Source organism: Strongylocentrotus purpuratus, unplaced genomic scaffold (assembly GCF_000002235.5).
Source record: "Strongylocentrotus purpuratus isolate Spur 01 unplaced genomic scaffold, Spur_5.0 spur5_scaffold_2, whole genome shotgun sequence".
Lineage (NCBI taxonomy): Eukaryota > Metazoa > Echinodermata > Echinoidea > Camarodonta > Strongylocentrotidae > Strongylocentrotus > Strongylocentrotus purpuratus.
Window position 1 is genome coordinate 20,540,160 of NW_022145605.1, and position 11,972 is coordinate 20,552,131.

General features: G+C 36.8%; 1 long non-coding RNA gene across 2 annotated transcripts; it reads left to right on the plus strand.

Annotated features, from left to right (window-relative positions):
- Positions 1-617: 617 nt before the first annotated feature.
- LOC115926728 lies at positions 618-10,078 on the plus strand. 2 transcript variants are annotated; one of them, XR_004065239.1, is made up of 6 exons: positions 618-1,931; positions 4,353-4,440; positions 4,862-5,161; positions 6,374-6,772; positions 7,650-7,767; positions 9,032-10,078. It is a non-coding gene; the product is annotated as an uncharacterized LOC115926728 (long non-coding RNA). The 2 variants fall into 2 exon arrangements; XR_004065238.1 differs by having other exon boundaries at positions 620-1,931; positions 6,377-6,772.
- Positions 10,079-11,972: the final 1,894 nt, after the last annotated feature.

Below are 11,972 nucleotides of genomic sequence, written 5' to 3' on the forward strand. Positions count from 1 at the left end.
TAGAAGAGGGTCGTTATTCACAAAACAAGAATTAAGAGGGTCGCTCAAGGGGGGGGGGTGTTGATTTTTAAAAAATTGCTTACTGTCCCCCACCTAGCTGTTGATAAACAAAAACAGTTTACCGGTAGTGCGCACTACCCCCACCCCCCCCCCCTCCTGCTTTTTCGCCGCTAAACATTTTCATGCGAATTGGGCCCCCATCCTCGCCGCCAGTTGGATCCACCCCTGTCTGAATCTAAATGCATTTTGTGGAGGGGGGGGGGTATTGAGCACTATTTTATTTATTCAACATCCACCCGCCCCCCCCCCCCCCCTTTAGCAAAAAAAATGGGTTGAATTCTAAATTGTGGTATACATCTTAATTTTCCTCTTTTTTTTTTTTTGCCAGGGTTGGGGCCCATTTTTTAAATGTAAAAGTGTGGTTACCCGGTACCATCTTTTTTATACTTTTTTTTTTGCCAGGGTGGGGGCTCGTGCCCCCATATGCCCCCAACCTGGATCCACCACTGCCTATATCCTATTGTAATCATGATCACATGCATAGCGTATAATATGGAATTTTAGAATTAGAGAACCCCATCAGCAGTGAAGGAAAAATAGACTCCGTCCCCCATTTAATTTCGGAATGGACCATTAAATTGGTTCCAGTCAGCAAGTGTCCAAATTTTGTTTTGTGCCCGAGCTCTCTCAAGTCCCGAACCCATTTAGTTATAAAAACAATGACAGATTATGCTACCATAATTAGGGATCTACTAATATAGCTACTCCGTGCTTTAATTTATTGTGAATTTCTTACAGTAAACAGCTCTGGATGTGAACGAGTACGAGTCGACCACAGTTAATATTTTAACCAAAAAAAAAAAAAGTAGATCTTAATTAATTGAGAAAGAACCACGCCGCCGTCCAGCTATATGGCTAACAATGTATAGAAGTATTTCCCAAATTATGTATCACTGCCAAAAGGAAGAAGCAGCAGCAGAAGAAGAAGAAGAAGATGTATTAGCTAATTAAGATACTGTACATGCGAATGGAGACAGGAGAACTGTGTCTGTAAATTAAAGAAGACAAATTTAAGAACGATGAATTAGAGAGAGAAGAATTATAAGAATTAGACAAAAGGAAAAGAAAAATAAATGAACAAACTTTGATGGAGGAAAACTGAGATTTATTGTTATATGCACCACGACAATTTTTAATATTTTGATGTTGTTGATATTTTGTCAAAGCTGTACCCCCTGCCCTGCCGCCCATGCATGCATAATATATTTATATTATATAGATCGAGATATTTAATAGTCTTTGCAGTAGATCGATCGTCCTATATTAAATTAATATTGATGTTTTACCTATCAATTATCATTTAATTAGTTTAAATTCAATTGGTAGCACTGTACCGAAAGTGTTTTATTTAATCATTCATAGGCTAATTTAATACCACTAATCCTTTTTCGGACACTCACACATTCTTTAAAACAACAACAACAGTTAACAACTATACTTTCTCACGATCCGCCCTGGCTAGCTGGTGAGAACAATGCAAACATGGAATGAATAGCCAACGATCGCGCCACCTAATGTATGTGTGTATGTACGTACGTGTTCGTGTGTGTACTGTAGTAATCTTGAAGTTGGTTCGTTCGTAATCACTCAAGCATCACGCGCTGAAGAGGCTCATGTTTTGAAAACAAAAGCAGCTGACCCTTTTCCATTGTTTCTGGCTCTAGTTCTTTTGTGAGATTCATCGATTGGTATTAGCTACTACTGCAACTCTAACTTATTCAAGGCCTTCTTCTAGCAATCTAGAGCTGAAATCTACAGGCTTCCACTGCACTCAGCTTATCATAATCAGCTAGTACTATAGATGCAGGCAACTCAGTTCCAACCAATTTAGTCAAGTACAGTCTACAGAGAGTGGTGCAGATGTAGGCCAGGTACGTAGAAAATCTGTATTTTCTAAGAACTCTATGCCTAGCCTCCTAACTAAGATTAGTTAGGAGTAGGACTACTACTAGCCTAGAGCATGTTAAGTAGACCTCTACAGGCATATAGTATGCTAGAGTATAATTCCCTAGGTCTATACTACTAGACTCTATCTAGATCTAGATCTGGTAACTAATATCTAGACTAGGCTAAGGCCTAACACTAACACTACAGTAAGGGCAGGCTTAATTATAAATGAAAAGTGGCCCAGGGGCGGTATTATTTCTAATATTGTTGTATCTTTTAGGCCATGTAAAATTGATTTCATGTTGATCGTCCCCGCCCGCTTCCTTTTTAGGGGCCGCCTCCTATTTTTTGTTATTTGTTAATGTTATTTGTTATTTTTTTTTTTTTTTTGAATTTTTTTTGAATTTTTTTTGAATTTTTTTTTTTTTTGAAAGAAAAAAAAACATGAAAAACACTGCTAAAATGGCTCTATTTCTGATTAAAAAAAAAAAAATTGTCGGCGGCCATCTTGAAAAAAAATAGCCTCGACTGTCGGGGAAAATGTACCGAGCGGCCATTTTGAGCGGCCATTTTGAAATATCAAATATCAAATAACATGGTACACCCTCCTCCTCTTTTTCAAAAAATCTGGACGATCAACATGTAATCAATTTTACATGGCCTTAAGATAAGATAAAGTTGGTATTCTGAACATTGTTGTAACTTTTGTGTTATCTTTTGTTGTATCTTTTCTCTCATCTTATTGGCCACGCCTGCGCTCATACTTTGGTGCGCTTGTAATGTGCATGTTATTAATAAAGTGGCATTTAAATCCTCATTTGCATATGCGCACGGGAGATAATATGTCGAGATAATTGGTATTCTGAAAGTTGTTGTATCTTTTATCTTAATCATCTTATCTTGCATGTTATTTACAACAATATTTACAACAGGTAGGGGGTTGTTGTATCTTTCGTGCCAATAGACGAGTTAGAAGAAGATTGTGTGTTGACCGTAAACATCACAGATGAGAACTTTCTAAGATATTACATGCTAGGATATGACGACTTTAATGCTCTCATCTTAACCAATATAGTAAAAGCGTGATTTGTCTTCATGATCCACATTCAACAGCGCATAATGATGACGCGCGTAATAAGTGCTCACATAACTAATTACGCCCAAGATTAGTATGCGCTAGGCGCATCTTCAGATATGGCATAAAGTATTCCTATTGGTTGCCGTACTTATCATGCTTATTTAAAATAGATTTTGATTGGTAGGGTCCATAAAAATGGGCGTGTCATCAATGGTCAAAGATAAGATAGAGGCGGTCCTTCAAGAGATAACATAGGGATAAAACAATGTTCAGAATACCAACTTACAACTATATTAGCGCTGTGTTATCTCTTGAAGATACAACAAAAGATAACACAAAACTTACAACAATGTTCAGAATACTGCCCCAGGACTGCATCATGCATGGTTTTGAGAGGGTGCTCTGTGATGTATCTATACTAATATAGGCCTACACTCGTATAGATAGAACTAAGTTAAAGACTAAGTCTAAGACACTGAGTCTACTCCAAAAATAATTTTTACGTTTAATAGGCCTTGAGTCTAGATGCAGAAAAACAAGAGAAACCGAGCAAAACGAGGTCACTCTAGAAAACTGGAAAAGAAATATGCAAGGCTAGATCAATAGTCGATAAGAAAATACTTTTTTAGCAAGGAGCTGTGGATCGGTCTCCCAGAAAACGTGGCAGCTGGGTCGGTCAACTCATTTAAGAATAGACTTGATAGTCACTGGTCAAAGAATGCAAGCCTTCTGTATGAGCCGGTCTAGACTCTAAAAGCTCCTCTTAAGAGATTAGCACTGGAAATAACCTTTACCGGTATGTTTAATTATGTAATTGTTAGCAGTTTTCTACTCCAATAAATCATTCTGATGTTTCAGACCCTAGTACTGCATACTTGCATAGTCTTACATTTTGTGCTGAGCAAAGAAAAAATCATTTTAATTTTGTTCTTTACATGAAGTGGGTCACTGTTGTGTTGTGTACAAATGATACCCTTCACAGATCATTTTATGTAAGCTTTTAACATAGAAAATTGAAGTCAGTCAGTCACTCCAAAGTGTCTAAATGTTAAGTCTACAAAGTAAAGAGATTTCATTGCTTCATTTTAATTCTAGGTCACTGCTAACTTCTGCATTTCACAGACAGGACATTCATGTACGTATGTGACAATCAAATACTCGTGAATAATTCCTGCAAAATTCTACAGCAGTTATAACCTGCAAAAGGGATACTCTACCATGGCATGGGTACAAGTAGAATCCAGATTGCTAGTTAATAAGGAAAATGCTATAAGACCAGATATAAATGTAGCTTACTGTATTTGATAATTTGAATTGAACTTAACAGGTCTACAGACCCCTGGAAATACTGTCACAGCTAGAGCTTGAAAGTGATGCTGATGAGGATGCCCAGCCTTTTTCTGCCAGTAACTCAGGTATGTGTTATTCCATGAATGGCTCTAAAAAGGAGAGTGAATGCACAATGTACCCCCCTCCCCATTTTGATTGTGTTGCATTAACATACACTAAATGACATCGAGGCCAAGCTGGAATTTTTTTGCAGAAAGTAAATTTGGTGATTTTAAAATAGCAGTAGTGTTATAGAAATTTATATGAAAACATGTTCTGTTAATTTTGAAAAGGAGAAATGAAAGAGTCTGATTGAAGAATATGAAATTTAGATATCTTTGATTACCAGTAGAATATATAAAGGTAAAGCCCCTCTGAAGTGTTGGGAGCCCCAAATATGCCAAAAATTTGATGGCCAAATTTCACTTAAATTGTAACATATTAATGTGAAAGGAGATATTATTATTATTATATCAGCCAAAATTATTCTGTGCACCTTTTATTTAGTCAAAACTGGTGGTGAGACTTTATTGTCTGTTTTCGGTGGAAGATGCTGCTCTTTCGATTGCCTGGTGATAGTGACACGAGCAGATGCAGCTGCAGCCCGCTCAGCCTTCAAGGAGAAATCTTTGTATGATCAGCGGATATAGCTTCTGAAGTACTTCAGGACTCATTCTTCTCAAGCTGAAGATGCGAGCTTTCAGTTCTCATTCAGCATTAGTCTAGAGCCGGTGTGTGCTACAGCCTGGTACCAGGTGATTGGAATTGTGAGATCAAGATTCTACTACTAGCAAAAACGGTTCATAGGTGAGTTTTATTATTACAGGTAGTGATTACAAATCGATAGTAGGATGCCATCCTACGAAAGTACTTTTTTGATATTTTTAATTGTTGACCTACAATTTAGCATCATGGAATTAAGTCTTTGATGTAAAAACACAAGATGTTGCGGTATTTCTATTCCGTTTCATTCCTTCATGCAAATTTTGTTTCCTTTTTTTTCAACACACAATTTTGCTACCATACAAATGATCATGTAGATTGATTTCAGTTCCATCTCTTGTTCTTGTTGTCTCGATCAGTATTTTCTTCGCACCTGCAGACGTGAAGGATCAACCTAAGCAGAAAAATGTGGGTTGGGGAAGGCTAAAGTATTCAAAGGTAGAGCTTAGCGGAAATTGGCGTGGGGCCTACGGCAAAGCCCAAAAATTGTCAAGGGGCAGGATCTCAGGGGTATGGGCATTTAATTATGGTCGATGAGCATATTTTGATACCTTATTCATGACTCTGGCAGGTCACTAATTGGCCTAGGGTCCAGGGGGCAGAGCCCCCAGAAACTGAGAGGGTTTTAGGCTTTAAATTACCACCAAATAGGGCCCCATCAAACTCAGGGATCTTGGGGCATTTTATAATGGTCAGATAAGTATTTACGGGCCCGCATTGGGGCCCCTGGTGGGGACAAGGGAGCAGAGCCCCCGGGCACTCAGGGATTTTAGGGATTTAATTCAGAAGAGCATATTTTGATACCTTATTTGTGACACTGTTAGGACACTAAATAACGTGGGGTCCAGGGGGCGATGCCCTCAGAAACTCAGGGGTTTTAGGCTTTAAATATGACCACCAGATGAGCATCCAGGGGCTCGCCTTAGGGCCCTAGGTGGGGCCAAGGGGGAGCTCATGGGTTTTAGGCATTTAATAACAGTAAGATGAGCTTATTTGATACCTTATTTGTGACACTGGCAGGACACTAATTGGCATGGGGTCCAGAGGGTTAAGCCCCCAGAAGCACGTAGGCCTCTATTCATGCTTTGTTGTGTACTAAGAAATAAAATCTAGGAATTTCAGAGCGGTTCGCATGTTACTGAACCTCTTTATGATGACCACCTGTCCACAAAGGCCACTTTTGCCAGCTTCCTCAGGAAGGTTGTTTGACAAGTTTGACTGTACTGTGAATCCTCAACAATATGTACTGAATATATCCTCAATAGTGCTTTTCTTTTCCCTAATTTATTGTTTCAGCAGCAGTGAGAGACAGAAATACTACAAGCACATTCAAAAAGCGAAGGCAAGCCCAGACAAATATATGAGCATCATCATCGATGGGATATGGATCAACACTGCACAGCAATACCGCAACTACACCCAGCACCCAAAGCCCTAAGCCACACGGACCAACTCAACACACACATCACTGGTGCAATTGTAGATGGAAGTGGTCAACACACTCATATCGACATCAAAGAATACCTTCATGACAGCAACCTCACCATCAACATCATCCTCAACATTCTCATCCACTGCACCGACTCCCTTCCACCAACTTTGTATCTCCGATTAGACAAGACAGCAAGGGAGAACAAGAATCGACACGTCTTTGCCTTTCTCTCTCTCTTAATGGAGCTCATTATCTTCAAAAAGGTGAATAAATCCCTTTAAATAATCTCTATATTCTATAAACCTAGGCTAATTGCAATTTCCTATTTCATGTTACCTATTGAAAAAAATCTTGGCAATAATGGCAATACTTTGACAATGTCATTAAATTGAAAGGAAACCAAAAGCTAGCTGCCTTCTCTTTGTTTTTAAAGCAATAGGGTACTTGAAAAAAGGGTGTTTTTCTTTTCCCGTTCTTTAAGATTTTTTTTTACCAACCTGTGTGTGTGTGTGAATCTCACACACAAAACCAAAATTGAATAATTATACTACTTATTAGCTGGACCTAAAAGATTTCACAAAAGAATCAATATTTTAATGCCTCTGCTACAAAAACTGATTGAGAGATTCCCGCCAAACCTGGGTCATGTTGTGGGGCTAATTATGTATGCCTATAATTAGCATGTGAACGCATTATCATAAGAACTGACAGATGGATTACTATCAAACTCAGGACATGTATTTGTCTTGCAGAGCCATGTATATGAAAAATAGCTTGTAATCACGATATTCTGAGAACCTGTTAATGGATTGCAAACAAACTTGAATTAAAAAAATTCTTCTGGTTTGGTTTGTAAAATCACTCTATGGCGGAGGCTTTGCGCAGTCTTTGTCCCTCCTTTGAACATAAGGAAGACACCAAAATCGCTGCCTCTGCCAGCGGATGCATTTCCATTGGGCGGCAACACAGATTGCGAAATCTCTAGTTGTTGTGTATTTTGTATAATACTCAATTTATTTGCTTAATTTTTATGGATTTATATCTGATATTTGTACACGCACTATATAGTGAACAGAAAACTATGTTATTAAGTTCCTTGAATACAAGATGAGTTCTGTGCACTTCTTTATTCATCTACAGAAGACGATGCAACAGTGAGGTGGCCCATTTGCGACTTAATGCTAGCAGGCACTCAAACAGTGAATGCTCACAGCAGCAAGTGTATGCTGACATCACAGAGGAAAAACCATACAGACAGGTATTTTCTATCATGCAGATCTAAGCAAGGATATTATCACATCAATCATAGACTACCATTATACTATAGAAGTGCTCAACTTCATTATTACATTCTTTCTGATGCAACCTAAAACACATTTCACTTTTGCAACCTCAAATTTTGATTTGTCGCCCCCTGAACCCCTGAAAATGTAAGAAGGAACACATTAGGAACCATACTTATCTTAGTTCCATAAATTACAGTTCCCTAATGTAAATACAGTATGAAAACAAAAACCTCTATATTTGGCACTGTTGAAGGCTTTATGTCATTGTTAACGCAATAACTTCAGACCAGATTAGGAGAGCATACACAAATTTGGCATGTATGGCTATGTCAGGATGATATGATCAAGTTTTGGGGTAGAAAGATCATTGGTCAAAGTTCATGAAACAATTAGATGCTAATACAACCAGAACTGAAAGATATATTTCTATCAAATTGGGTATCTTTAAATGCGATTACTGTTTAAAGGGAACTGGTAGCATTATTGAAGTTTGATGACAAAAAATGCTTAATTTTAATATGAAATGTTACTTATTATATTCCTACTACTGTACAAACCCTCTAAAATGCAAATTTCCTGAAAAAACCCCACAAACCACAACTATAAGCTTTTCTTTGAAAGTGGTATGTGTAAAATCTCCCTGCCAATTTTTGAATTCTCCCAACTGTTTTTCCTTGTAAGTATGACATAAAACATTGCTTTCAAAATCATTAATGACTCAAATGTTTAAAATGGTATAAAGAGTCTATACATGTATACCTTGCTTTGTAACAATTTAAATTAACCTTGAATTCAATTTAATTAATATAATGTAGTTGGGAGAATTTATAAATGAATCAGATCAGTTTTTCCCCATTTTAATTGTTGGTAATGTTCTGTTTTCACTCGAACTTTCAGATTGTCTTTAATTGTACAGCTAGCATTGAAGTCCTATCTTAGCAGTATTTTTATTTATCTAAACAATTTACCAGGTCCCTTTAAAGTTAATAAGTCTGAGGCAATTGTGTCATATGGGAAGCCATATATCTCAACTGTATGCAGTTAATTTTTTCTACAACTTGTAATTAACTTCCAATTATTCAAAGATACATGTATGGATAGTTAATACATGCGCACATATTACACATTAATAATAATAATAATAATAATAATAATAATAATAATAAATTCATATAGTGCAGCTTTTATACATTTCATTTGTTCAATCACCTGGTTTATGCTTGTCTGTTTGCTCAGGTTCATCTTGGACCCAATGCGAGGAAGGCTCAAGAGGACAGAAATACTGGAGGGAGATATGGTGGCCACCTACCGCGAGGCGTATAGCACACAATGACCACAGATAGGACAAGGACAAGATGTGGACAAGGTCAGGGAGGATGTCCTTGTACTAGAATGGTTTACAGGGACATTGACAACAAAATGGAAGAAGATGATGGTTGCTATCACAGGACAGCGGGACTGGAAGCAGGTTTGGGTTGAGACCATTCCAAGGGATAGTGTAATTCTCCTTCCTTTCACTCTGACAGCAAGAGACAAACTGCCACCTCAGTTAGTGATTCGATTGAAGGAGAAATATATGGATTATTTGAAGTAGGTATTCAGGCCTAGTTAAAGCCCTTCTATAGTGTTGGGACCCCCCCCCCCCCAATTTGATGGCAATATTCCACATAGAGTGCGTACTGACATATGGTTTTCGATGAACACACAATTCTGCAAGGATTTTCATGACGCTAGTGATTGAAGACAAATTTTGGTAATAGAAATAAAGGAATTTCAATTTTTCTCTTTTAAGCATACAACTCAATTTTTAAAAAGATTTGTTTTTAAATCATCACTAAGATAACAAATGAACTTTCGAACATTAAGTTTTAAGTAACATGTATATGTGATAAATTGTTCGCCCTGAAACTGCACTGAAATATTTTATTCGGCTCAAGTTCTTATCTAGAAAATATCAGAGGATATCAGAGGAGGAGAGACAGACTAATTCCATGTCAACTGTAAATGTAAAACATTTTTTTCCCGTATGAGTATAAATTTATCTCAAAATTGTTTGCATATGGGATGTAGTCTTAACCCCCTCCCCCCCCCCCCCCCATCCCCCACCCCTGCTTATTCACAGGCTGGCTGAGTCGTTGCGAAATTTTCGGCGCGATTTTCAGATTTTAAAACCCCACCTTGGAAAAAGTCCTGCGTACGCCCCTGTAAGTTGGTATAAAGCTTATACCATTTAGTGCCCTGTTGGTTGGTATAATGCTTATACCATTTAGTGCTCTGTAGATTGGTATAACGCTTATACCATTTAGTGCTCCTTGGATTGGTATAACGCTTATACCATTTAGTGCTCTGTAGTATACAAATAATACGCTGCCTTTGGAAGTTCTGGTTAAACCTATGCGCAAGAGGTGACTCCAATAGTACTATTTGCTGAGGGGTATATTTGTTTTATATCATGCATTAAAAATCTATTTAATTTTTTTTTTTTTAATCGCATTTTTGTGAAAAAAAATTAAATTTAGAATTTAAAAAAAATGTCAATTTTTATCAAATTTAAAAAAAAATATTTTGAGTCGTTGCAAAATTTTTGGCGCGATTTTCAGAATTTAAACCCCCCCCCCCCTTTGGATAAAATCCTGCGTACGCCTCTGTAGGTTGGTATAACACTTATACCATTTAGTGCTCTGTAGATTGGTATAACGCTTATACCAATTACCTAGTGCTCTTTAGATTGGTATAACGCTTATACCATTTAGTGTCTGTAGATTGGTATAACGCTTATACCATTTAGTGTCTGTAGATTGGTATAACGCTTATACCATTTAGTGCCCTGTAGATTGGTATAACGCTTATACCATTTAGTGCTCTTTAGATTGGTATAACGCTTATACCATTTAGTGTCTGTAGATAGGTATAACGCTTATACCATTTAGTGTCTGTAGATTGGTATAACGCTTATACCATTTAGTGTCTGTAGATAGGTATAACGCTTATACCATTTAGTGCTCTGTAGTATACAAATATACACTGTCTAGAGAGGTTCTGGTTAAAACTATCACAAGAGGTGACTCCAATAGTACTATTTGCTGAGGGGTATATTTGTTTTATATCATGCATTAAAAATTAATTAAATTTTTTTTTTTTTTTAATTTTTTGGAAAAAATTAAAATTTAGAATTAAAAAAAAATGTCTAATTTTATCAAAAAAGATTTTTAATATTTTGAGTTGTTGCGAAATTTTTGGCGCGATTTTCAGATTTTAAAACCACCCTTTGAAAAAAATCCTGCGTACGCCTCTGTAGGTTGGTATAACGCTTATACCATTTAGTGCCCTGTAGGTTGGTATAACGCTTATACCATTTAGTGCTCTGTAGATTGGTATAACGCTTATACCATTTAGTGCCCTGTAGATTGGTATAACGCTTATACCATTTAGTGCTCTCTAGATTGGTATAACGCTTATACCATTTAGTGCTCTGTAGATTGGTATAACGCTTATACCATTTAGTGCTCTGTAGTATACAAATATACACTGTCTTGAGAGGTTCTGGTTAAGACTATGCACAAGAGGTGACTCCAATAGTGCTATTTGCTGAGGGATATATTTGTTTGATATCATGCATCAATTTTTTTTTTTTTTTTTTTTTTTTTTTTAAATCCTATTTTTTGGAAAAAAATAAAATTTAGAATTTTAAAAAAATGTCAATTTTTATCAAAAAAGATTTAAAGTATTTTGAGTCGTTGCTAAATTTTCGCCCTGTAGGTTGGTATAACGCTTATACCATTTAGTGCCCTATAGGTTGGTATAACGCTTTTACCATTTAGTGCTCTGTAGATTGGTATAACGCTTATACCATCTAGTGCTCTGTAGATTGGTATAACGCTTATACCATTTAGTGCTCTGTAGATTGGTATAACGCTTATACCATTTAGTGCCCTGTAGATTGGTATAACGCTTATACCATTTAGTGCTCTGTAGATTGGTATAACGCTTATACCATTTAGTGCCCTGTAGGTTGGTATAACGCTTATACCATTTAGTTCTCTGTTGTTTGGTATAACGCTTATACCATTTAGTGCTCAGTTAATAAATGTAGCATTTATCATATCCCATCAATGTTACTGTATTAATAAGTGTCATATATCTTGTAATTTTCTTTTTGTGTTTGTATTTCTGAAAT